At 40.6% G+C, this 20,847-nt stretch overlaps 1 protein-coding gene across 2 annotated transcripts in view; it reads right to left on the minus strand.

Moving 5' to 3' along the window:
* SH3RF3 (SH3 domain containing ring finger 3) overlaps positions 1-20,847 on the minus strand; it is a 384,518-nt gene that overhangs the window by 270,236 nt on the left and 93,435 nt on the right. The gene's annotated exons all lie outside the window — the stretch shown is intronic.

Below are 20,847 nucleotides of genomic sequence, written 5' to 3' on the forward strand. Positions count from 1 at the left end.
CAGGGTATAGCACAGTGTCAGAACAGGTAGGGACTAGCCAGCCTTAGCCGGGCAGCACTGCCGACGGGACTTTTAATGGCCCAGTTGGTGGTGCTGACCAGAGCTGCTATGACCCAGTGCCTTACATTCCACGACCCAGTACTGAGTCACGACCCGCAGTTTGAAAACCACTGCAGTAGAATACTTCAAAGATGTAGCAATAAAAGTTATAACGAACTGCGAACAAAAGTAAAAAATGTCAAATGCATAGTTTTGTGACAGGTAATACTGCCAATGTAGCAAAAAATAAGAAATCTAGAAGTCTAGAACAAAGGGAACCTGAAAGTTATACCGGGGCGGGGAGGGGTGCAGTGCTCATTTGATGCATTTTTTAGGCAGAGACTTGAGTACAACTCCAGGAATAAAGGAAAATGTAGCTGAAATTGAAAAAGTCCATAACAAAAATTTTGCTTCAGCTTCACTGAAGAGAGCAGGAGGATCCAAACTAATTATCCCCCAAGATGTGTGATAGAATTCCATGGTTGACTGTTTTAAACTATTTATTAAGAACTGGCCTATTCTGATGACAATTTGTGAAGAAAATGCTACCTTCCTAGGTATCAAAAGACGTATCAAATCTAGTGTAAAAACACAATTTAGGTGTAAATTATCATGTTTTAATTCTTATATCAACCAATGAGAATGCACCTTTCTTTAGAAGATAACTGAAGTACAAATGGAAAAATCAATTATTTAAATCAAGGCTTTCCATTTGGTTATTTAAATCGCCTATTTAAATCACCTCTATTTAAATCAGTCCACCCTGAGTCAAATTTTTTTTTTAAAAAAGTCCACTAGAAAAACCTAGTTTTCTAAGGTAATACCTCCACATGCTGATTTGAACAAACGGCCACTGGGACAATACATTTAGGATGAAGTATAGTTTAAACATACTCTGAGCAGCTCAAGGATAAGGCTTACAGGGTGGAGGAACCAACTAAAAGAAATGGTGGAAATTAGACCACAACCTTTAGTTAGTTTGCAGTTTGCTTCTGCTGCTGCAAGCAGAAGTCTTATTGGACCCCTTGCCACTTCTGGATATTTAGTAGCATCAGTTGCAAAGAATGCTGGTTTACAACTGAGTTTACAATGAAAGTTGTACCCTTTTCATTTGTATGCGCATTCCCATGGCTACCCAAACCTTCATCATCTTGAGAGTGAATTCCTGTAATGTCCTCTGTGACACTGACCCCCAAATTCTTCATAGATACTATTATATGATTATTTATTGTAGTTTATGCAAGATAGGTCATGTGAGACGTCATTGGAAAGGTTATGATTTATGAAATGTGATTATCCTGTTTGTAGGCACGTATCATTTTTGTATCTGAAGTTGGGAATATTGACTGTGTATCTGTATTACAAATGTTGTTAAACCTGGGGAAAGCCCACTAGGCAAAAGGATCTCAGTCTAGATGGCTGGCTGGGAAGGGCCCATTCAGGATAATGAGCCATTAGGAGAAAACAATAGGCCTTTGAAGAAGCTTATCTCCCACCAGGAAGCCTTCCTGAGAACACTACAGATAGCCTCCGAGTTATGGCTGCTGTGACACTACAAGTACATGTGACCAGGTCACCTGGTGCTGGACTCTATCTTGGGACATCAGTATTTTTCCACTGGCTGGCATGGGAACCAAGCTTTGAAATAAAGGATTCCTACCATATGCAAAAACTATTTAAGGCAGGGGAGTGACATCATTGTGGTTCTTCACTGACTCCCCACCCAAAGAGACTCCTGGAAACACCTGAGGAACAAAGACTGAACTGGGGGAAGTGCTGGACCCAGACTAAAGCAATTTTTAGCCTGTGAATGGAACACCTGGGGATTCCAAGCTGTAAGCTAGTGCAGCTTGTCCCTTAAGAATCTGCAGCCTGTTTATATCATCCCTTTAGGGTGAGGATTTTCTATTCATATCAGATCTATGTAGTACATTAAGCTTACTTTGTGTGTTTTGTTTATTTGCTAGGTAATCTGCTTTGATCTGTTTGCTATCCCTTATAATCACTTAAAATCTATCTTTTGTAGTTAATAAACTTGTTCTTGCTTTATCTAAAACCAGTGTGTGTTGAGGGAAGGGGCGAATTTAATGAGCTTGTGCTGTACAGTTCCCTGCGCAGCGCAAGATGGTATAATTTTGGGTTTACACTCCAGAGGAGGGTGAGTGCCTGAGTAGCTGGGAAGTTCCTTAGCTGGAGCCTTCCCATGCAGAGCTGATCACAGAATCTGCATGTAACTGCAGCTGGGTGTGTCCCTACCTGTATGTGTGCTGGTGAAATTGCAGGCTGGTCACAGCAGTACAGTGTAAAGGGAGCCCAGGCTGGTGGGTTGGGGGGGCTTAGTGGTACTCCAGTTCCAGGCGGCACGCCTGGAAGAACCCATCACACCCTCAACATGGGGTTACACTGGCAAACCATCTGTCATCCACGGCTAGCACAACATGTGATGGCCTCCTTGTTAAAATGGTGTTTGTTCTGACCTATAAAGCTCTAAACGGTACAGACTCTACTTACATGAGTGACTGTTTCTGCTCCTATGTGACAATATAGTAATTGTGTTCATGTGAAACACAGTTGGTTGAAACACAAAGGACCTGATGGCAGGGCTATTTTGTAAGGAATCATAAACTCTGGAATTCTCTTCCCAGCTCTGTTTCCTAAACAGAGATTTGGGGAACCTTAGGACAAGACTCGTCAGTTCTCACAGACTTTTCCTGCGGGAACAGATTTAGTAGGAGATGGAGGGTAGTTATGTTGGAGACCATAATGACGGACATACTGAAGGTCAGTGAGGTATTATTATCCAGGAAGTCCATTCTAAACTTTATTAGTTGTATTTTTATAAAACTTGCACTTCAAATTATATGGGATGTGCTAGAGTTTAGACAGGCACAGACAGAAACAGACTTAAATAAATAAATAAATAAATGTGAACATAGTGGTAGAAGTAGCTGTGAGAAATTTGCTCTGCAAGTTTCTATGAAGAAATATTAGATCCAGGTGGAGTTTTATCTAATAGGGAAATCTGGCTTACAGGAACGACCAGAGGAACACACTTCTTTCCAGATCCACTGTTCTCTGTTGCAGTATGGTTGTCTCTACTCCAAAAACTAGCTCATCTATCAAGACTGTTTCACATAAAGTGACTGGCCCTGGTGTATTTAGTACTCCTACTCCTTTCCATTCACTGGCAGTGCATACAGCAGAAGAATTGGAATGAGATGGCCATGCACAGCCATGATGCACATTGGGCATTTGTGCCCCATTCCTCTTCCTGCTCATATCTAACACACTTTTCAGTCTTAGATGTTATAGTGATGGTGTAAGGTAAGAGAGACTGAAAAAGTTGAAGAGAGGGAACAAAAGTGTTGTCATAAGGACACTCATGTCACGTTGGGTCCATTCCTCCAACTGAGATGCATAAATACAAGAATGTCAATCTTTCCACATTGGTGGATGTGAGGAAGATAAATCATATATGAAGGCATTTTCAAACATCAATGCTGATGTTATTTTATTTTGGCTAATAAGACACTAAAATATGCAACAGTATTTTAAAGGGTCAGGGTGAGGGAGATCTGCCACAGTTGCAAGTTTTCTAAAGGGTGTTTTGTTTGTTGACTATAAACATTCCAATACTGACTGTCAAAGCCAAAACTCTGACCCTCCATATAGACACAGACTGTATGTCAAACAGAATCTGTATACACATCAGCACAATTGTGTCTTGGCACAGGGTCCTCTTAACTAGATAGGCCAGAAAACTACTCTTTGCCATCTGTTGTGAACTGGTGTAAAAATGTATCTTGGCATTCAGTCTCACAGCAGAAGGTTTCCCTGAACAACTAAATTCAGAAAACAGTTCATTAGATAAATTTAAAATGGATTCAGGCTTTTTGTTCTGTGTAACACCAAATGGCAAGTAAAAAAGTTGCAAATGTATCATTACTGTTTTTAGGACAGCTCTTGCTCCACTAAAATCCTTAAGAAGGCAATATGGTTTCATCAATGCATTAGAAAACAAAAATGACCCAGGCAAGAAATGTTTTGATGCTTCAATGCTATATTTTACTAACTTCTGAATTAGATTAAAGAAAACTCCTTCCAAAAATATAAAAATCTTGAAAAAGGCAGGCAATACTAGTGGTGTCAGCACTTATCACAATTAGAAGATTCCCACATTTATAAAATGGTAAAACAGATTTACATACATTATAGATAAATGATATTCTGTGTGTCTCTCTCAGGTGCACAACTTTGAAAATCTGGCCCTAAGCATTTTAGCCCAATCTGGCCCAATTAGGAGCTGAAGATCTGGCCCTTATGATGCATTTGTAACCAGGGTCCTCTTGGTGACAAGTGGGAGAGGCACAGGGGTGCATAAGGGTTACACGGCACCCCAGGGCCTGGTTTGTACTTCAGAGTTCATCAAAGGGAGTCATGTAAGGTTTCTGCTGAAAGGCTATGGCACCCTGATCATCAAAATCATCATGACATATATGAACGGATAACATGTAAGGAATTATGTATATTGTGACAAAGTTCCTCCTCTACCTTGGTGGGTCCTGCGCTTATTGGCGGATTTTGCTAGCCTCAGAGATCTTCCTGTGTTGGATCAGGAGTTGGGAGGTTTTGGGGGGAACCCGGGCCCTCCCTCCACCCCGGGTTCCAGCCCAGGGCCCTGTGGATTGCAGCTGTCCAGAGTGCCTTCTGGAATAGCTACACGATAGCTACAATTCCCTGGGCTACTTCCCCCTGGCCTCCTCTCAACACCTTCTTTGTCCTCACTACAGGACCTTCCTCCTGATGTCTGTTAACGCTTGTACTCCTCAGTCCTCCAGCAGCACATCCTCTCACTTCCAGCTTCTTACGCACACCTCACTAACTGGAGTGAGAGCCTTTTTATACCAGGTGTCCTGATTAGCCTTAGTTAAGTCTAGTAACTTCCCAATTGGCTACAGGTGTCCTAATTAGCCTGCCTGCCTTAATTAGTTCTAGAAAGTTCTTGAGTGTTCTGGAATAGTCCCTGTTATCTTACCCAGGGAAAAGGAATCTGCTTAACCTGGAGCTAATGTATCTACCTTCAACCACTTTCTTGTAGCCATCTGGCCTGACCCTGTCACAATATATATTGAAAATTGCACTCTTAATTGAGTTGGGGCTGGTCACCAGAAGATTATGTTTCTTTCAGGTGGGAGATGCTTATCTACCTGTCTGGCTACATGTAAATTGAGTATTGTATACATCACAGTGAATGCCTATTTACAGACTGAGCAAACTGCTAATCAAGTGAGCAAACTGCTAATCAAGAGATTGTTAAGTTTTCAAGGGAGATTTCTATGGGGGGGGGGGAGCCAAGCAGCAGGGGTTATCCTCTTAACAAGTGAAGACGATGGATGGTTGGAACTTTATCTGTTGGAGCAGAGGGACACCCAGGTACTCTTCACCCAGGGGACAAACCACCAGCTGGCTTGTCTTATGAAGGATCACAGCTGATCTGGCTGCTAACACTGAGATAGTGACTTTGGGTGAGCTAACCTTTATGAGACAGAGGAGTCTCATTCACTAAGTTTAGGCTCTAGAAAGCATGTTTGTGACACTGGCAAATCAGGTCAGATCAGGATCATAGGCCAGTTCACTTGTGTGTTAGTATAATCAAAAGCAAGTGTTAGCTGTAAGAGTGATTTCAGGCTAATTTCATAGAATCATAGATTATTATGGTTGGAAGGGACCTCAGGAGATCATCTAGTCCAACCCCCTGCTCAAAGGGGGACCAATCCCCAAATGGCCCCCTCAAAGATTGAACTCACAACCCTGGGTTTAGCAGGCCAATGCTCAAACCACTGAACTATCCCCATCAGTTTAGGGTGTTTGCCCTAGTTTTCTGAGAAGTCTGCCCTGAGACAGGCAGTCTCAGTTGTGAACCACTCCAGACAGTATGACAATGTTATGATTTTATTTTATGTGTAACCATTTGTTCTCATTCATTTTACTTGCTTCTTCTAGAATCTCTATTCTTTGTTAAATAAACTTGTTTTTATTATAAATGTACCTAACTGCTGTATGTTGAATGGAAAGGTGATCCTGAGACATAACTGGTAAGCTGAGATGCACTGTTCCTCAGGGAATAGCGGACCTGTGAATTTTGTGAGTGTCCAGTGGACCAGGGATGGACATTCCAGGGGGATGCTTGGAGTGGTCGGGGGTTGGAGTGTGCCTATTGCTTACCTGCAGAGGAACAGAAGAGCCTGAACAGACTAAGGGTATGTCTACACTGCAATTAGACACCTGCAACTGGCCCAGGCCAGCTGACTCAGGCTTATGGGGCTTGGGCTAAGGGATTGTGTAATTGCAGTGTAGATGTTTGGGCTCAGGTGCAGCCTGATCTCTGGAAACCTTTCACCTCACAGGGTCCAAGAGCCCAGGCTCCAGGCCAAGCTGGAACATCTACACCGCAATTAAACAGCCCAGTAGCTCAAGCCCTGCAAGCCCAAGTCAGTTGGCACTGGCCATCTACAGGTTTTTAATTGCAGTGTAGACATACCCTAAGAGAAGAGTGCATGTGTTGCCAGTGGCCAATGGAGTCAGGGAGCTAACTCTTGGCAGGGACAGATGAGGCTTCCTCATGCTAAGGACAAGGGGTAGTGAGGTGCCTCACAACTCTGGGAAGCATCACAGTATTTCACTTTAACCACAACAGACTCAGTGCAGATTAACTCTATTAATTTAACAGCTCTTTTTGTTTACTTAATAGAACTGATAGTATCTTATTTCACTAACTGGCACATTTAGTTTTCATTCATTCAACTTAATTCCTTTATCAAATATGAAATAAAATACAATAGCTCTTTTAAAGACATTTATATACTGCTCGGGTTGCAGTAAATTTAATATTCACTCTTACATTGAATAGTTGTTTCAGAAAATTTCAAAGTACCAGAAAGAAATGAAAGTATTCATAGTTTAAAACCAATGTGGATGCCTTCTCCTAAAGATTTAATGTTGTATTTATCTTTCTAATACCAACAAAGTTTTGTTCATAATGGCAAATCAGAAGATAAGGCACCTTTGAGCTACAGCTAAATACAATATGTACACATTTTCCCCACAGTCTTTAAGCATTTACGCTTACTAAATGTTTATATGGTTCACATACAATTCTACTTATCTCTACCTCAGATTAGTAGCCATTGTTTTTAAATCAATAAAGAAATTACTACCAGCACATAAAGACAAATAAAAAGGAAACTTCACTGTACTACTTCATTTAAATCTAAAAGAAAAGGATTATTATAATTTATGTCTATTGGAGTAGTGTCTGGAAGCCCCAATCAGGGATCAGTGTCTGATTGTATTATGCTCTTAACAAATGCCACAGTTCTAGTTGAGCTCCCCTTGTTATGGCTGCAAGGCCATCCAAATGCTGAAAACAATGTGCCCATAGCTTGCTGGGGTTAGGCAGAGTTTAGGCACCGTCTCTAACTTTGGGGCTCTAGGCACACAATCCAGGGGCAAACCTTGTGTCTGACACCCCTCTTGGCATTGGGGACACCACTCTTGGGTGTAGCTTAATCATTTAGACCCTGACACTAGTGCCATCTCCTGCAGCTCTTGCACGTTTCCTAAAATCCCACTGAAAGCGTGATTCTTCTGGTTTACAATTTACCTCTTCAAGGGTACCTGAAAACAAAAACCAGCAAACACAAAGACAGACTTTGTACAGGATTCTAAAACACCATTGGTCTTTACTTAATAGCACAAGGAATATACAGATCTATACAAAAGAATACATATTCTTGCACACATTTCCCTGTCTTATGTCTCTCATCACTCTGGGGACTTCTTTGAGTTTGGACAGATCCCTCTGGGATGTCCAGGATCCTTTCCATGCAGCTCATGACTTCTCTTCAGAAACATGGGGACTTCTCTAGAACAGCTTGCCTTCCCTGATCTTGGTCCAACAGTTAAACTAAATCCCTATGCTATGAAAGCATCCCTGTCTCTTCCTCTCTTGTACAAAGTTTCCTGTCCCTCCAAAAGCCAATCCCCTTGGTTCCTTCCGTGATTCTTTTTTAAACCCCTAGTTTGCCAACTCCATCCCTTTGTCCAGTTTGGGGAGTTTCCACTTTCTCCCATTCCCCTTACCTAAAGTCAAGTTGGAGGAAGTAGCTTCTCCAAGCTCCACCTAACCTTGTTAGCATATACATTGTTCGGTCAGAGCACAGCTGTTAAGGTTAACAATTCCCCATTGTTTCCGGTCTGCTAAGTACTGTGCTACAGCCCATGTCCATATCTGCAGTAGAGGGATTCCCTAATTCAACAATTTTATAACAACTACATTGCATCAAACAGAATTCACAAGTTGTATAGACATTTTCCCCAAATCATCACAGCAAGATTAAGACAAAGCATGATAGATGAACAAAACAGAAAAATGGGAGAGATGAGGGAACCAGGTTACAGTAGAAAAAATGTGTACACCTAAACAAATCAAGACGGTGTTCTCAGTATTGCAAGCAGTCACCAGCCTAACCAGATCCTCACAGCAAAAGGAGGTTTCAAGCAGGGATTTAAAAGCAGACAAAATGGTGGCTTTGCCAATTTTCACAGGGAGTTCTTCCCAAGCACAGGGATCAGTATACAGGAAAGCACAAAGGTGCTTGTGGGGAAATGGTAAAAGCATTTGTTAATGACACCGCAAAGATGGGGTCAACTCTGTAATCTAAAGTTATATTTGAAGGGTGCTGTTCTGTTCATATTAAGAGGAAGTAACTTCTTGTGCCATACAAGGCTTAAGGTGTTCTTCTAAAGTCCTTGTTCACTGCTACAACATTAAACAGTTAATAATTATGGCTTCTGTTTCTACATCAAGTTATGTCTGGCTTACTCCCCTTGAACAACCACTGTAAATAATTTTTAACTTTTTGCTAAACAAAAACAAAAAAGCATCAAAAACTGTCACAGCATTTTAAACTTTCCAAGTTTTTTCCTTCTCTTTTAAAAGTGCAATCTTTTATAGGGGGGAAAAACAGCTCTTCAGTTGGTTTTAAAAAGATGTTAAATATCTTTTTGGAAGTAAAATAAAAAGTTACAGGTGGTCTTAAGCTATTGCTGAGGTCCGGTCCTGTTCCCTTTAAGGCAAACACAAAGAGAAAGAATAGCAAAAACAGAAGGTGCACTTTTGATCTGTGTCTTTCTCACTTGCAAACTGACTTTTGGGAGATTACAGACAATTACAAACTAGCTGTTGGGAAATTAAAGACAATTACAAACTAGCTGTTAGAAAACGTTGTTAAAGACTGTTGATATGGTCTTATCTGCCACTGGCAAACATTACCAGCGTAGGACTGAAAGCACTGTTAATAGTTTGTCTTTTTCATTACAGTGGTGTAACAAAACATTGATTTGTTTTGGCCAGCTAAGCCAGACTCTTAAAGCAAAGTGAAAGATACGAAAGAGGAGAAATAAGGGATGGAAATTGAAAAATACTGACACGCTAGGAAAAGGGTGATAATTGGAACCCAGGCTCATCTCACATGCACTTATTAAGATGCAGCTGAACCTGGTGGAGAGGATGAAGTTCTCTCTCCTCATCCAGTCTGGTCTGGGAATCTTTCAATCTCAGAAAAATAAAGCCCAGAATCTATCATCACACCACTGAGGTCCCAGCAAATGCTGGGGGTGGCAAGAACCATGATGGGCAAGTTTGATCCCTCATTTTGTTCACTGAACAAGCTAGCTGTTTGGCCCAGTGGCCCAAGCAAGTTGTCGAGTAAACCCCAGAAATCGAGTCTTGAAATAGGTGCAGCCTTCTCTCATAAAAATTATCCAAAGTATTTCTGTTGATTCCGATTATGACCATATCCCCTCAGTCCAAAATCATTTAATATGTTCCTGTAGCAATTTTGTGACAGCAAAAGCACCCAATCAATTCTCTTAGCTTAAACATCTAGTTTTTAACCAGATTGTCTCCAACTTTTGCTTAATTTTATACGTGATTTTATACAATAGGCCAAGCTGGACTTTTGTTAGTTTTCACTGACTGCACAATTTAGAACACAAGCCTTCTACATAACAGGAAAAGGGTATAGAATGGAGAGCATTAAAGGTAAAGAAAATAAATTTGGGCTTAAGGTGATGAGGAACGGAGAGTCTGTGGATGGATGCAAGGAGAACAATGGGCCAGGAAGATGAGGGATACTGTCAATTAAATTACTGGCTAAGCAATTCAACTGTATTGGAATGATGATTTAGGCATCTGGGGTGAAATCTTGGCTGTATTGAAGTCAATAGGTATAAGGTCTAAGGCCATTTTCTGCAGCCATATTAGGGTACCTCTAGAGCATGCGGGTAACATGGGAGCTTTGCCATTAACTTCAAGGAGGCCACAATTTCACCCCTGGTAACAGTACACACACTGTGTTACAACAACAAATTTGAACATTTGAGGAAAGTATTTAAGTTTGAGAAAGATCAGTATGGACAGTATTAGATAAAATAATCTTAATTTATGCATAAACCAGGAAGGGTGCAGACAACAGCTAATATAAACTTCTCTGGAGTGCCTGACTCTCCTTAGCTCTGAGGTCTTGCCTGCACCAGCATTTCCCCCAAAAACATAGCTTCCACTGTTGCTGCCAATGATTCAACTCCACCAGTGGCAGTAATGCTAAGAATGCTTGCATAGGCAAGGTGCCAGCAAAATCGCCAGCATTTTTACCACTAGATCATCCAGATCTGCTGTGCAAAAGATTACATGACATAATGATAAAAACCATCACTAACCTTTAATGCTTCCTCTCGGTTAACAATTGTCAGAGTTGCTATCACTGTTGGAGGTGAAATGGTGGTATCAATGTTGAGGAAATTTTGGGGGGGAAAATAGTATAGACACAGCTCTTGATAGCTCTGAAGGAATTGTGTCTCATGTTCACGTATCAAATCTCTGCACTTTAGACTTCCAAATGAGATGAATTCTGACAAATTAAATTTCTACTGCTAGCTAAGTCTTACATGATTAAACGTGGGAATGAGCTAACCCTACCAAGACTCAAACCAGAGCTCAGAGCTCAATAAGGGAATACCTGTCCACAAAATCTCTCTCTGGAGAATGAAAACAATGATGTGCAAAAAATATTGAAATTATTTAGCTGGAAAAAGTTTTGATTATTTAAAAACACAGAAGTTAATTCTTTTCAGTTTTCTTTGATGGCAAATATGTAAGTGACCAAACCCCCACATCAGATTCATTATCTTTATTTTGTCAGAGGAGAATGAGAATTATATTTTTCACTTAGAATATGTCTACACAGCAACTGCGAGGGTGTTTCCCAGAATGGGTAGACAGACATGCTAGCTCTCCTTAAACTGGCGTGCTAGAATTAACAGTGTAGCCATAGTGGCATAGGCAGTGGCTCAGGGTAGCTGCCCAAATATGTACCGAAGCGTGGATGGGAGGTGGTGTTGTCTTGACTTATGCTAACCACTAAATCAAACAGCCTAGAAACTGAAATGCTAAAATGTTTCCACTAATCTGATAATTTCATTCTATCCCTTCTAATACACACTTAGCTTGAGATCTTACAAGTAAATTTCAGATGCGAGAGAAACTCAAGAGACTTGGCTAAAATTCTGGAAACAGACTTTTTTATCATCATATGCTGAACTATGTGTTGTCATGGAAATCCTCTCTCTCCCCAGGATGTTTAAAGTAAACAGCCATCCCTCTGCCTTCCTTCAGTTCTCATGAATGACAGCTTAACTACCATCACCACCTCTTATCCACAGGTGGTTTTGTCAGTTTAGGGAGCATTTCTCAAATTTTTTCACTTAAGCCTGGAATAGAGGTCAAGACGTTCCTTTCTAATCACTGACCTTTCCTCCCCTCAATTTCTTTTCTATTCCAGCTGCCAGCCAAAATGCAGTGCTATTCATTTCTTCATCTATATTCATACCTCAAAATGTATCTGTTTGAAATCTCCCCTCTTTCAAAGCCATATAGAAGTTTGTATTTGTAGATGCCTTTAATTATTTAGGGGCAAAAATCCTTCCTGTACACATGTATTAATATATACTGTTTTCTCCAAGGAAGCTGACACTTACTGAGTTTCTGTATCTATAAACCAAAATGGTTATTACTGAGAACACTTAAGAAAATAAAACATTGACAACAAGAGGGAACAACTATTGTTAACAGTAGGGAGCAACTACTCTCTCCCCTTCAATGTGTCCATCAAGATAAGCAGTTCCATTGGTAACAGTATCATCTGCCTCTTGGTCACATTTTAATCATGTTGCAATATACATGTGAAAATTCTGTCTGGATAGAAGTTGCTTAATTTAAAGGCAATCATCAGTCCCTCTCCTCTTTGGTAGTACATAATACTGCAAAAAGGAGACCAATCCAGGAGACTTTTCTTGCAGGTGCAAATTTACCTTCCATTCCTCAATCATAACCATACTTTAAAATGAATGAAGATAGCTAAGCCAAAGTACTTGTCACTTTTCCCCTTTCACAGTAGGAAGAAATAGCTGAACATTTAACAACCTACTATTGCATTGTCTTATTAAATCCTTTCCATCTTCCTGTGGTAATCATTAGTTATCACAGTGCTAAATTCAATTACCAGTTTTCCTTAGGTACAGTCTGCTATTTAAGGTAAGAATCGCCAGAGTAAGTGAATTTTTGAAAGAAGAAAGGTTTGGTAATAAGATACATTGCAATATTAGTGGCAGAATCCAATCAAAGGCTCACTCTGGTAGGCTAAATTCTAACCTGGTATAAGCAGGAACAACTGAAATCAGTGGAGCTATAGCTCCTTACGTGGGTCTAAATTTTGCACAGTCTCTGTTTCCTATGTTTTAGTTTTAAAAAAAATCTTAGAAATATATGAGAGGCACAGAGCAATGCAAAGACCAAGGGCCAGATCCTCAGCTATGTTGGTGCTGCATCATTTCTACCTCTTCCTCAATCCTGGGGATAGCAATGTGTTTGGCTGGCCACCGAGCAGCCCGCAGGCTGCTCTTTGCTGCACCTATCTGCAATGTTCCCCAGCATGCTGTTCTAGCAACCAGGGATCTCCAGAGCACAGTGGCACTCTGGTCATGGCCCTTCTCTCCACATCCACCTTGACAGATTATTACACCGGGGACTGTGAAGGGGAGTTGCACAGAGCTGGCACTGCCATGTCTACATCACCCAGGAATTCCCCAGTGCTGGAGGAGTTCCAAAGTAGCTGGCTAAACTGGCTTTAAGGCTGCTTTGCATTTCATTGCAGACTTTGCGAAGGCCAGGATATAACCCAGAGAGACAGAAAGATAAAGTGTGATTGATATTGCAATTTCAATAAGATCTTCCATTTCAGTATTCACTGACAACTAAGTTACAGAAGGGTCTGTGAATCTGCTTTTGTCATAAATTAGACAAAACATGTAAGTCAATTTATATTGCTTTACTGTTCCAAATATTTCCCTGTCATCAGATCTAAGATGTCAGTTCTTCCCTGACATTTACCGGGGCTCAGCAGCATGCTTATTACTGTATGATACATAGACAACATTTCTGTCCCTTATGCCACAATGGTCTTCCAATCTATACTAGAAAAGGAGTGCAATTCAGTCACATAATATATTGGCTGACAAGATGAGGTCCAATGTCAAAACAGTAACAAGTTTTTTTTAAATGTCTTTAGTTGGATTATTATTGAAAGGCTTTGCAGAAGAAGTGTGTTTTAAGGGAGATTTGTGAATAAAGAAAGAGGGTGCTGGTTTGAGGTACAAGAAGTGGGAAATTGTTTCAACCATTTGACCTACTAAGAACGTGAGAAGTTGTGTTTGTCTTTGTTTTTTAAAAGAACAAATGTTTAGATTCTGTAGAAGTTAGCACGTTAGATCCCATAACTCACCACAGTAAACTTTCCACTCTTCCATTTTTTTCCAAGCCAGGTAGTTTCAACCACAATATATATATATATGTAGTGACAAAAGTCCAAGTTATTGTACTAAGCTGAGGAGCCTTAGCTCGTTGAAGCACATGCCCATATCTCCACACCTGGCTTGGTGGATGCTTCAGTGTAAATATCTCTTTGTTCTTGCATTACTGGAATTGAGAACTATGAAGCAGAGCGGAATGCTCAGTGTGCTCATTTGCATGTAAATATCCTTACCGCTCTTACAGCTTAGTTATTCATAGCAGTGCTGTCACCGCTAAGCTCTGTGAACACAGAAAGGTTTGCAAATATCTGAGAATTTAACTGTTGTCTACTATAGTATACTAATTAACAAAACCATTAAAAAATGATCAATTACCTCTTCTACTAAATAAGGATAGGAAAAACAAATTCATGCTACAGCATAATGTCTTGTTACTCTGTAGATTTCAGTTGACTCAGTCCTATATTGGTTCAAGGAGATACTTTGTTCAGGCTGCAATAAATGGACAACTAATTCAGTAAAATCCATTGTTTACATCGGGGTAGGCAACCTATGGCACGTGTGCCGAAGGCGGCACGTGAGCTTATTTTCAGTAGCACTCACACTGCCCGGGTCCTGGTCCCCGGTCCAGGGGGCTCTGCATTTTAATTTAATTTTAAATTAAGCATCTTAAACATTTTAAAAACCTTATTTACTTTGAATACAACAATAGTTTTGTTATATAGTATAGACTTATAGAAAGAGACCTTCTAAAAATGTTTAAATGTATTACTGGCACGCAAAACCTTACATTAGAGTGAATAAATGAAGACTCGGCACACCACTTCTGAAAGGTTGAAACCCTTGGTTTACATCTACACAGACAATTTAGATGTTTTAAATATTCACCATGCAGAAAACATTTTAATCATCTGATGCAAGGGTGATTCAAGTTGTCTGAAGACCTAGACGAACCATTGTAATCTCACCAGCTCCCAGCTGTCCTTCACCCCTTTATTCTCACTGTAGACAGTTTCTGAAAATAAAATGGTGTCAACATATGGGTGTTTAAAGAGTGTGTATGTCAGGGGAGGAGCGGTCCTATATCTAAAGGCCTGCAATTTTTCAGTATGCATAACTCCCAGTGAAATCATTCAGCTATATAAGACATCTTTCTGTTGAGACTTTCTGTTACATTTACTACAAGCTTTGAAATCCCCTATCCCAGTGGCAAGTATGGGGTGGGCTTTTTGTTTCCATCTTTGGCCCTTTAAAGGTAATCAGGTCAGGGGACTGCAAAAAACAGTCCTGTGGCTAAAACACAGAACTCCGGTAGATGGGATCAGGGATCTATTTCTGATGCTAAAGGCTAAATCACTTAGCAACATTGTGGCTCATTTTCTCAATCTGAAAAATGACAATAATACCACCACCTTTCTGCCTCAGGGGCTGTGAAGTTTAATTCATTAATGCTTGAAATCACTTTGAGATCCTCAGATGGCAAGTGCTACTGAAGTGCAAAATATTTTTATATTAAGGGACTATATTAGTTGGAACTGTGTAAATGTTTCCACAGTTATGGGTGTCATGTACCTAATGGGAAATGGTAAACACCACAAATCAAGAAATAAATAAAATAATAAAATGATAGGATCAAAGGATCAAACCCAAAGCTGTTTTACTATCATTAAGAGTGACATTTGTTTTTACCCAAAAAGCTTTAATACAGGATTAAAAACATAACAAAACTGAAAACTTTCAGAAGTTTAATGATATCATCAATTGCTTAATTATGAACGCTCACAGTAACTAACGAACTGAAAACATACAGAGGTAATACAGAAGGGTATTACATTTGCAGAGCAGTTTCATTCCTGTATTCTCAAACAGGAGTGTTTCTATCTCAAATCCTAAAACAATCCACTCAAAGGCTTTACATGCATCAGATGGAAGGCGTTTGCTAAAGCTGTTGCAATCAGTACTATAGTTTCATGGATGGATTTTGCCTGCTGCCACTAATGTGTAATTGTTATCACTAATGCTAAATAGCATACCAAATCTCTCTGAGCTTTTGGGGTAAAGGCGGATACAGAAGAATAAATTAAGGCAAAATAACAAAATATTAAAAAATATTGAGATATTGCATGAGGTAATATCTTTTATTGGGCCAACTACTTATGGTGAAAGAAACACACTTTCAAGATACCCAGAGCTTTTCTTTAGGTCTGGAAAAGTGTCACACCTAAATACATTTTCAACTGGAATTTAGAAACAAGGAAGAGACAGAGAAACAATACTGAATTTGCCAGTGAATTGCAACTCTTCAGTTTATGGCTGCATTTGTGTGGGAGACAAAATTCAATTTACTAAGCATCTCTAAACTGCAGTATGAATTCACCTAGGTAACAAGCCAAGCAAATGAAGTAGTTTTCCCGTAATTTCTAAATACTGGGCTAAAGTATTATCTCAGTTTCTCAAGATGATAGCATAATTAATGCCAACCAACATGATTTTATGGAAAATAGATCTTGTCGAGCAAGCTTTTTATGGGATCACAAGTTGGTTGATAAAAGTAGCTGTGTGAACACAATATACTTGGACTTCTGTAAGGTATTTGACTTAGGGTATGGCTACACTTGAGAGTTGCAGCGCTGGGAGTTACAGCGCTGGTCGTACAGCTGTGTAGGGAAAGCGCTGGTGTGTGGCCACACTCACAGCTACCAGCGCTGCAGTGTGGCCACATTTGCAGCAATTGCAGCACTGTTGGGAGTGATGCATTATGGGCAGCTATCCCAGCGTTCAAGTGACGCAACATGCTTTTCAAAAGAGGGGGGTGGGGTGTAGTGTGACAGGGACCGGGGGAGAGAGAGAGTGGATTTTTGGAGCCGACACTGTGTATCAGCTCCATGCAAATCTATGTCTAATCAAACTGAATACAGATAATCTCACCCTCAGAGATGCTTCAGTAATTTTTTTCCTCAGACTGGACACCTTCCAGGCCTGGGCACAATTCTTTCCCCTGGTACAGCTCTTGTTCCAGCTCAGGTGGTAGCTAGAGGATTTCTCATGATGGCTCCTCTCTTCCCTTTGTTCTGTTTCACCCACTTATATATCTTTTGCATAAGGCGAGAATCCTTTGCCCCTCTCTAGGTTCCCACCCCTCCTTCTGAATGGAAAGACACCAGGTTAAAGGTGGATTTCAGTTCAGGTGACATGATCACATGTCATTGCAAGACTTCATTACCCACTTGCCAGCACACAGGTATACAGGAAGACTTACAAGTAAAACAGAGCCATCTACAGTCAATTGTCCTGGTTAATGGGAGTCATCAAGATTCAAAACCACCATTAATGGCCCACACTTTGCATAATTACAATAGGCCCTCAGAGTTATAGTTCATATTTCTAGTTTCTGATACAAGAGTGATATATTTATACAAATAGGATGATCACACTCAGTAGATTATAAGCTTTGTAATGATACCTTACAAGAGACCTTTTGCATGAAGCATAATCCAGTTAAATTATATTCACTCATTAGCATGTTTTTATAAAATCATATAGACTGCAACGTCACACATGCTCCGTTTAAAGTTGTGCAATGCTCCTTTATAACGCTGTTTGGCAGCCACCTGCTTTGTCCACTGCTTGCAGAAAGAGCAGCCTGTTGGAGCTAGCTGGTGGGGGCTTGGAACCAGGATGGACCAGCAGCCCCCCTATCAGCTCCCCACTCCCCTAAGTTCCCTGTGCAGCAGCCGCCCAGCAGGCTATCAATTGCCAGGCAGTTCAGATGTCCCTCCCCCGACTGCCATGTGCTGCTCCTGCCCTCTTCCTTGGAGCTGCTCCTGGGAGCCTCCTGCTTGCTGTGCGGGGGTAGGGGAAAAGGTGCTAATGTTAGGATGTCCGCCTCCCCCTGCTCCTGCCCCCCGCTTATCCCATCTGCATAGAGCAGGGGGGGACACGACAGGGCTCAGGACGGAGGAAACTTTCTGGCAGCAGCAGCTGTCTCAACTTGCTGATCTACTTAAAAAGGCAATGTACTTAGAGTGGGGTCAGTGTACTTAAAGGGGCAATGTGCATCTCTCTCTCTCTCTCTCTCTCTCTGACATGCTGTCTCCCCTCCCTCCATTCGTGCTGCCTTGTAGAGTCTGAGGCTACATTAACAATGTGTTAACCCTTGAGGGCTCAGCCAAGTGCCAGTTCATCATTTAGCCAGTAAGGCATTCCCTGGGAAATATCCCACCCTCTGACTTCACCACTTCATCCAAGCTTCACAATCATCATTGCTATGTACAGTATTAAATTGTTTGTTTAAAACTTATATTCTGTGTGTGTGTGTGTGTATATATCTATATATATAGATATAGAGATAGAGATAGAGAGATAGATATAGTCTTTTGTCTGGTGAAAAAAATTTCCCTTGAACCTAACCCCCCCGCATTTACATTAATTCTTATGGGGAAATTGGATTCGCTTAACATCATTTAGCTTAAAGTCACATTTATCAGTAACATAACTACAATGTTAAGCAAGGAGTTACTGTATTACCTCTGAATACAGCATTAGTGAAACCATTACTTGAATATTCTGTCCAGTTATGGGATCCATGCTTTAAGAAGGATGTTCACAAACTGGGAAGAGTTCATAAAACACCTAAAAGAATGGTTTGAGGACTGGGAAAGGTCCATTACAGTGAGAGACAGAGCCATAACAAGGGTGAGGCAAGTGAGGCACTTGCCTCTGGCGCGCAAAGCTGAGGGACGCAGCTCTACCGCTGCTGCTTCTTTGGCAGCAATTCAGAGGCAGGTCCCTGGGTCCCTGAGTCCCTGTCAGAGGGAAGGACCTGCCGCCGAATTGTCGCCGCCTCTTCATTCATTCTTCGGCCGCAATTCAGCGGTGGGTCCTTCTCTCCGAGAGGGACTTAGGGACCTGCTGCCGAATTACCACCGAAGAATGAATGAAGTGGCGGTGGCAATTCAGCAGCAGGTTCCTCCCTCCGACAGGGACTCTGGGACCCGCTGCTGAATTGCCGCCGAAGACCCTGGAGCCGACCCTTGCCTCGGGTGCAAAAATTCCTTGTTACAGCTCTGGTGAGAGACTTAAGGAACTCAATCTACTCAGTGTATCCAAGAGAAGGTTGATAGGTGACTTGATCATGGTCTACAAATATCTACATGGGGAGAATATTTCTGATAGTAGATGGCTCTTTAATCTAGCAGAAAAAGGCAAAGCGAGATCCTGTTCCAAAGGAAGTTGAAGTTAGACAAATTCAGACTCAAGATAAGGCACAATTTTTTAAGTTAGGGTAATTAGCCACTGGAACAATTTGCCTACAGATGTGGTGTATTCTTCAGCACTTGAAGTCTTTAAATCAAGATTGGATCTCTTTCTAAAAGATATGCTATAGCTCAAACAGACATCATAGGTTTGATGCAGAGATTATTGGGTGAGGGTCTAAGGCCTGTGTTATGTAGGAAGTTAGACTAGATGTTCATAATGGTTCCTTCCATCCTTAAAATCTAGGATTATCAGTCATTAGGTGTTTTGATGGGGTTAAAGAGGTGTAAAAGAAAGCAGAATTTAGTACACTGAAACTCTGTTATAATTAAGGGGGTTTGGAGTTTGTATAACAGAAATTAGAGGCTGCAGCAGCATAACAGACTGCAGTATCTGGACCATAAAGTGTTAGAGATAGAGAAGACCTATTTTAAAACAAACCTTTACATTTACATTTTTACAGACATGCAAACTTCTTCAAGACATCATTGAAGAGGCAGAACAGTACTATTATAGACAAAGAAGATTAATTTAGGATTTAGATTGTCAGCTGTTTGGGGCAGGGACTTTCTTTTGTTTCTGTGTTTGTACAGCACCTAGCATAAAGGGGTCCCGGTCCATGACTGGGGCTCCTGGCCACTCCGGTAATACAAATAATACATCAAAGAAGAAGAAACAGCAAGCAACAAATTATCAAATTATGAAGCTATATACTGCAGGTAAATACATATAGTGATTGAAGGGATTCAGGCAGGGTTTGCAAGGATGCATCTTACTGCTTTCTGACTCCCACATTGGAGGGAAAACCTACATGTGGGAAGGCTGATAATTAAAATGGATTTAGTGAATTTTTTTTTAATAGAGTAGTCATCTCAGACCATTAAATGGAGTCCCTTTCTTCCCCATTCTCCCTCCATTCCTTCCCCCTAACCACACCAGATCCCATATCTCTCTCTGTTCTTCCTGACTGGCCATTCTTACTCAGGCCTGCTGTACTTTTCATGGTCTGTATTGAGGACATGCATATTCTATAATGTCAGCATTAGAGCTATTCTAATAACTAGCTAATTTAATTCTCCAGGATCAGCAAAATGCACAAATCCTTGCCAAAACCCACAGATTAAAACAAATTCAGAGTTTCTAGGACAAACCACTGAGTTATAACAAGCCAAAAAAAATTTATTTAGCTGGGAAAACATTCAATAAATATATGCAATTCTTCATACTTCCCAAATGTCTTCTCTGATTTGCCTCAAACTTCCCAGAAAAAGAAATTAGAGCCTGGCATAAACTCACATGTAAAATTTCAGGCAAATTGGTTTATTTTCTGTGAAATTATTTGGAAGTGGGTGAAAAATCAGACTCCTAAAGGAAACTTAGCTTCAATCTTAACTATGAAGAGGTAGCATACATTTTTATACTGTATTCCTTTGCCAAAATACAAAAAACTGTTGAAAAATTGTCAGCATAAATGCTGATAAGTGGATTCTTTATAGGAATTTATTCTAAGACAATTAGGTTGTTTCCACTGATGATAACATTAACACCTCCAACATTCAGAACGCTGGTGCTGCATGGACAAAGTTCTTCAGAACTGGTCACAAAATGAATAACCAATGAGCA

The sequence above is a fragment of the Mauremys reevesii genome, linkage group 1 (genome assembly GCF_016161935.1).
Source record: "Mauremys reevesii isolate NIE-2019 linkage group 1, ASM1616193v1, whole genome shotgun sequence".
Taxonomy (NCBI): domain Eukaryota; kingdom Metazoa; phylum Chordata; order Testudines; family Geoemydidae; genus Mauremys; species Mauremys reevesii.